Source organism: Myxine glutinosa, chromosome 9 (genome assembly GCF_964187855.1).
Source record: "Myxine glutinosa chromosome 9, kmMyxGlut1.1, whole genome shotgun sequence".
NCBI lineage: Eukaryota > Metazoa > Chordata > Myxini > Myxiniformes > Myxinidae > Myxine > Myxine glutinosa.
Window position 1 is genome coordinate 143,392,291 of NC_136269.1, and position 7,306 is coordinate 143,399,596.

The following is a 7,306-nucleotide window of genomic DNA, read 5'->3' on the forward strand; positions in this document are numbered from 1 at the left end:
CCCTCCAGCTTTGTCAAGGCCTCCCTTCCTGCTCTTTCTCCACTTATCATTGCAACAATAAACTCCTCCCTGTCTACAGGCATCGTCCCACCATCCCTCAAAATTGCTGCTGTTACCCCCATTCTGAAAAAACCTGGACTAAACCCTGACACCCTAAATAACTTCAGACCCATCTCCAACCTACCCTTTCTGTCAAAGGTTTTGGAACGCGCTGTAGCCACTCAACTCAAGCATCACCTCTCTGCCAATAACCTGTATGAAACATTCCAATCCGGATTCCGGTCCAACCACAGTACTGAAACTGCTCTCCTCAAAATCACCAACGACCTTCTCCTCTCCTCTGATGCTGGCAACCTCAACATTCTCATCCTCCTCGACCTCAGCGCTGCCTTTGACACCATCGATCACACCATCCTCCTCACCCGACTTGAAACCACCTTTAACATTACCGGCACTGCCCTCTCTTGGATTAAATCATACCTCTCTGACAGACGTCAGTTCATCTCCATCAATAACTGCAAATCCCCCACTGCTCCCCTCCCCCAAGGTGTCCCCCAAGGTTCAGTTCTTGGCCCCCTCCTCTTTATCCTTTACCTGTCCCCCCTCGGTCACTTAATCCGCCGTCATGGTCTCCAATTCCACTGCTTCGCCGATGACATCCAGCTTTTCATCTCCACCAAGTCCATCTCCACCGCCACCCACTCTATCCTGACAAACTGCATCACTGAAATAAAATCCTGGCTTCAAATCAACTTCCTCAAACTTAACTGTGATAAATCTGAAATAATCATCATTGGCCCAAAAACGCTCACCAAGTCCACCCATAACTTTGCCCTCAACATCGACGGTTTCCCAGTGTCCACCTCCCCTCACATCCGGAATCTTGGCATCATCTTTGACCAAACCCTCTCCTTCGACAAATACACTAAACAGATCACAAAGACAGCCTTCTTCCACCTGAAAAACATCGCCCGTCTCCGTCCATCCCTCTCCTCTGTGGCTGCAGAAACCCTCATCCACGCCTTCATCACTTCCCGTCTGGACTACTGCAATAGCCTCCTTTATGGTTCACCCTCAACAATCACCAATAAACTCCAATACATTCAGAACTCCGCTGCCCGTCTACTCACCCATTCCCGGACCCGTGACCACATCACCCCCGTCCTTTACAAGCTTCACTGGCTCCCCATCTCCCAGAGAATCCAGTACAAAATCCTCCTCTTGACCTACAAAGCCCTCCATAACCTGGCCCCATCCTACCTGGCTGACCTCCTCTCCAGACACACTCCCACCCGCAACCTCCGCTCTGCTGGTACCAACCTCCTGACCCCCCCCATCCGGACCAAATTTAGATCCTGGGGGGACAGGGCCTTCTCCATCGCTGCTCCCACCCTCTGGAACTCGCTACCTCACACCATAAGAGACTCCTCCTCACTCACCACATTCAAAACATCACTCAAGACCCACCTGTTCAACACTGCATTCAACATTTAACCCACAGCATCTAACCCCTGACTATCTCCTCTCCTTCTCCCTCCTTTGTGCTTTGAATATTTCCCTATTGATTCTTCTTTTTTTGCAATTGTCTTTATGTTTTGCTATGCGTTATGTTTTGCACTCTGTCAAAGCGTCTTTGGGCTTCCTGAAAAGCGCTATATAAAATAAATGCATTATTATTATTATTATTATTATTATTATCTGGGGCGGCGCTAGCGAGCCGAGGGCGTGTCACTCCCCGCCGGATATACGTGGCGACTTACCGGAAGTGAAAGAGATGCGCCCCCAGCTGGAGAAAGAGGTACCTGCGAGCGCTGAGAGAGATGCGCCCCCAGCTGGAGAAAGAACGTTGCCTGCGATTGCTGAGAGAGAGAGACCCGCCTGAGAAAGAACGTTGCCTGCGATCGCTGAGAGAGAAAGACCCGCCTGAGAAAGAACGTCCCCTCCGAGCGCTGTGACCTCCCCGCATCTTTGGACCGGACTGTACCCTGCTTTGAGCCAAGAGTGCACCTTGAGCCATCGCTATCTGCCTTTCCTTGCCATCAATCCCCGTGTGAGTCAGCCGTTGTCCCGTTTACCTGTCGTCTGTCCGGGGTTAATATAAGAGTGTGTCTAAGTGCCTGTCTTCCTGTGATATACCTCTAGCCCCTGTAATCTAACCTTTCCTTACGAATATAATTGAGAATCGAAACATTGGTGTCTGTCATTATAACCCAGCCGGGTGTCTTCTTTTTCCTTATTGAGCCAGCGTGGCGCGGCTTCGTCAACGTTCGGGTACAATCGGGTAATTTGTGCGGACACGACGGCCATTCCGCTCGGCCCACCTTAACATCAAAGTCGTGTCGGTAACAATTGGTGTCGAGGAGTGAGATTCGGACCCGGGACTAAATTAGTTAGGCCCAAATTTTGGGAGGGAAAATCGAGCCGGAGCGCGTACGGCGCTCGACCGAATCGATTCGGAGCGCGGTCCCGCGGTTACTGCGCTCGCCGAAATTATAACGAAAAAAAAAAAAATTTGGATTTGTTTTACGAAACTCGAATTTTGCAAGTCGCGCTATGGCGGATCAAGACGGCTGGGGTCCGGTAGGGGAGAGTGAAGCAGGGTCGGTCCAGGACCAAATTGAGACACGTGAGGAGAGCGAAACAGCGAGGGTAGCAAGCACGCAAAATGGCGCCTCGCTGGTCACCGCGCCGGCGACCGTGGCAGCGCCCCCGGTGGATTGGAACTTGTTTTTTATACAAATGAAGGCCCTTATGGCCCAGAATAATGAAGAAATGGCAAACAGAATGGGGAACCGGATGGATGCTCAGGGTGAGCGATTGGAGGGCCAAATGGGGGTAATGAGGGACGAAGCGAGGGCTCAGAGTGAGCAATTGGGGGTAATGAGGGACGAAGCGAGGGGTACCGGTGAGGGGTTAGACAACGGGATAAAAGAAGTGAAAAATGGGTTAATGGGGGTAGAAAATAGAATGGCTGCCCAGGAGAATCAGATAGAGGGAGTGAAAAATGGGTTAGAGGGGTTAGAAAACAGTATGGAAGGCAAATTGAGGGACATGAGGGACCAAGCGGAAAGGGAAGTTAAACAAATGGAGCAGCAGATAGAGGGGGTCAGAATGGGGGTAGAAACGAAATTGGATGCTCACAGGGAGGAAATGGAGCAGATGAGGGTGGCATCTGGGCAGGAGATGCAAGTGATGGGAGAGGAGATCAGAAGAGGAGTGAGTGAGGAGGTCGGAGGAGTGCGCGAGGAGGTGAGGCACTGTAAGGAGCACATGGAGAAGGAGGTGAGAAAGGGGACTGTAAAGTTACAAGGGGGCATAGAGGACCTGACGCAGGAGGTGGAGCAGCTGACGGTGGGACAGACGGAGTTAGTGGAGCAGGTTCAAAGGAACACTGTGGTATTAGGAGGTTTAAAAGCGACACAAAATGACCTAAAAAATGACTTGGTAGCGACGAAGAGGGAATGTCAGATGGTACGTGAGGGACTGACAACGAGGTTGGACGAGGTGATAGAGGTAATGGAGACGAAGGACCGGCAGGTGAGGACGCACATGGAAACGGTCAAGGTAGCCTTGGAGGACGAGCTTGAGGAGACGTACCGGGGAATAAAAGAGGTGAAGCACAAATTAGAAGAAGTGGAAGAAGGGGTGAGCGAAATTAAGAAGCGACGGAGAAGGGACAAGAAGGAGGTAAAGGAGGAAGTAAAAGAATTGGTCCAAAGTCTGTGTTTGGATCGTGATGATGTGCTCATTAACCGGATGAGGGATTCGCAGGTGATGGAGGAGAAGCGAAGAGGAAGAGGACCCGGTGTAAGTGGTGACCAATATGGTCGTGCGTATGATGCGCCAGGGGATTTAAGGAGCTTGGGGGTCGAGATAGACCCGGGTGTTCGTGAGAGGCCGTTGGTGAAGTGTGCGACAGGTCTGGTGTGCGAAAAAGGAGGTGTGCGAGAAAGTCCGACTCTGGGGTGTGTGAGGAAAAAGTGCACGCCGAGGAGTGAGGGTGCTGGCGAGAGTGAGTCGGTCGTAGCGAGTGTGCGAGGGAGCACATGGAAGCGCGGTGTGGTAAGTGTTACAGAGGGTGTGACGGGAGAGTGTGCGCAAGGGTGTGCGCGAGAAAGGTGTGTGACGGACAGGTGCATGGGGAAAGAGTGCGCTGTCAAAGGCAAGGAAGAATGCACACCTGTGGTGAGTGTTACAGAGGGTGTAACGGGAGAGTGTGCGCGAGAAAGGTGTGTGACGGACAGGTGCACGAGGAAAGAGTGCGCTGTCAAGAGTAAGGGTGAGTGCGCTGTCAAGAATGGAGGTGAGAGTATTGAGAGTGACAAGGAGAGTGAGCTGGTTGTGACAGGTGAGCGAGGATGTACACCTGGGATGGAAGGATGCACACCTGGAATGGTAGAGCGTGAGTGGGAATGCACGCTGGAATTGGTGGTGAGGCACGTGGTTGGGTGTGCGAATGAGGGCACACCTGTGATTGTCACAGAGGAGGTGACCGAGGAGGGGGCGCGAAGCGGTGTATTGGTGAGGTGTGCGAGCAACGAATGTGTGCCAAAGTGTTCGGTGGTCAGGTGTGTGACCAAGGCTGTGAGTGGAATGGGTGTACCTGGGTGTGTAAGGAAAGGTAGCATGGGAACGGCTGGATGTGTGAGCAAGGAACGGGCTGCGGGGTGTAAGCGTCCAGGTGAAGCATCGACGTTAGACGGGTTAGAGGTTAGAGCGACTTATAGCCGAATCGGGCCCTCGGTGCGTGCTGGGCCTCGCTTTGAACGGCCGCGTCCGTGCTCCACTAGGCGGAGCGGTCAGCCCGATAGAAAGGGTCGTCATGGCGACCACTTTTTGGTGAGGCATTCCGGCAGGCCGAGATCGAGCCATGGGATGGCTCCGTGCCGAGATGGTGCGTGGGATCTCGGCCCGGGTAAACCTCCTTCCCTGCACCGAGTGCTGGACGCATCCAGCCGCTGGCACCGAACAACCCGCATTCATGGCTTGGCTTTACGAAGCCGGGCTTTGGACAGGGATTGGCGCACCGAGAGGTATTAGTGAGTCGACTGGGTGATGAGGTTAGTGTTTTGGACCCAAAATTAGAGAAAAACAAAATTTGATGATTGGCAAGGGATTGGCAGTAGTGATTGGCAGATGATGGGCAGTGATTGGAAAATTTTTGAATTGTTGGATTTGGACGAGCAAAATTGGTAGTGAGAGACCCCCGATGTGGTGGGATGGCATCCCTGCCACCCTTCCCATGTGTGGGGGCAAAGGAGCACTAGATTATGGGGTGTATGGCAGTGAAAACTAGCCCGGGTGGGTTAGGTTATATCGTAGGGATCTAGAAGAGATTGACATTAGGTAACGTTAAGTTTAGTTAGTGACTGATACCTGTAGTGGGGACGCAGGTAGATTAGTGTGGATGATAATGACGAGGGAGCGCAATAGTTTAAATTGTACAGTCGAGTTTCCCACATTTGGGGAAATCGCAAGGGTCAACCCACCCGGAGTGCAATGGGTGGACCTCGCCCTGAGAACACCACCTTAATGATCATGGTATTTCTCCTGTCAGTAGTTAGCTGAGATGATGCCGTGTTTGTGAGAATTGAACAGGTGTGATTGCACAGGTGTGCAACTGGACAGGTGTGTGGAGCAGTGTATGAGTAGTGAGTGTGTGGATCAGCGCGAATGCGCTTGGGGAGAGAAGGGTGCAGGTGGCACCAGGTGTGAGAGCACAGGTGTGCAAGTACAGGTGTGTGGAGAGAGTTGGAGTAAGTGGTACGGAGTGGTGTGCATGGTGCGAAGGTGTGGATGGGGAAGAGTGGACCCCTTTCACGAGTACCCGGGGTGGGTAGTGTAAGTGTTAGGTAGAGGGTATAGGTAAATTGTGGTTGGATATTGGCATTTGTGGTGCGGTTGCAGAATGGTATTGTGAATGGGTGCATTAGTGTTGTGAAAATGGCTGGGCGTGTAGCCTGTTAGTGTGTGTAGTTGGTTGGGCACTCCACCACTGTGAGGATGTCGGCCAGGTGAGGCCGCAGGTGGGCTCTGGGAGCCGGTAGAGTTGTGGATGGGGCCCGAGGATCCGGAGGATGGACCCGGGTAGCCCAGTGCCAGAGAGGGCACCGAGTGGGGAGAGTGCCAGAGGGCCTTCCCCAGGTAGTTAGGTTAGGGTAAGGAGCAGGTAAGCTCGGAGGCAACTGCAGTGGTGGAGGTGTGCAGGTGGGTAGACCCACTGGGAGAGGTACACGCCACAGCCCAGAAATTGTGCGAGGGCACCGGGAGATGAATCGGGGGAGTGAGACCCCAAATTGAAAAGCACCACAGTCTGGCCAATGGGAATTGGTTTTTAGAACCCATAGTGTAAGAGGGCCAATGGTTTGGCCGGAGAAAGACCCCGGGTAGTGTAAAGTTGTTAAAGTCATTTAGGAAATAGTTAGGATTAATGAACCTGTCGCACCATACGCAGCCACTTACCTGTGGTGATGATGATGACTCCACACCTGTGTTTTCTTTGTTTTGTGTTGCAGGAAGTAAGAATTGTTGTGAGGATTTGTGAGACGCATCACGACGTGGATGAGACATTGGGGTGATTCCATCTCTCCCTCCCTAGGAGGGACTGATGATGAATTGGTAATGGCAAATTATGATGTTGAGTTGGAGATGGCAAATTATGATGTTGAGTTGAAAATGGCAAATTTGATTGGTTAGGAGGGAGAGAAGACGAATTTGGTATATGGGAGGAACGGGGAAGACAGTAGGGATGTTTGTTGATTTGTAAAGTAGATGTTTATGGGTAGTGTTGTGTTGTGTGGATACAGTAAGGGGTAAGGGAGGGGCCATGTAGGTTACCTGGTGGGGGGGGGGGCGTACGATAGGAACGTACCTGTCTCACCTGGTTCCCATGTGCCCCCAGTGTGCATCACCTTACATTGCGTGCACTTTTGCGCCCTTACCACCTTACTCACTTGTCTGCTTCTTTTGTCTCCCACCTCCGAGGATCTGGCTTTGGGGTAGAGAGAGAGGAGAGAGAGGTGCTGGCTGCGCAGTTGTGGGCCTGCACTTTCGCTGTTTGCTGCCGGGATCGATACACCATATGGACCGCAATGTTTGTGGCCACCCACAATGGACCGCAGTTCGTTTGCGGCCAAGCACCACCCGGGGATGGACCTATGGGTCAACGTGGCACCTATGCCATACAGGTGAACCACTTTTAGTTAACACCAAGTGCACCACAAGAAGAGCAAGAGACACCTGCAGGGTTAGGGGTTGTCGAATTTATTTTTATTCCAATGAACAATGGTGACTGCACCGATTGGTG

The 7,306-nt window shown here is 52.1% G+C and overlaps 1 pseudogene; it reads right to left on the minus strand.

Moving 5' to 3' along the window:
- Positions 1–5,415: 5,415 nt before the first annotated feature.
- Positions 5,416–5,563, minus strand: LOC144893756 (U1 spliceosomal RNA; annotated as a pseudogene).
- Positions 5,564–7,306: the final 1,743 nt, after the last annotated feature.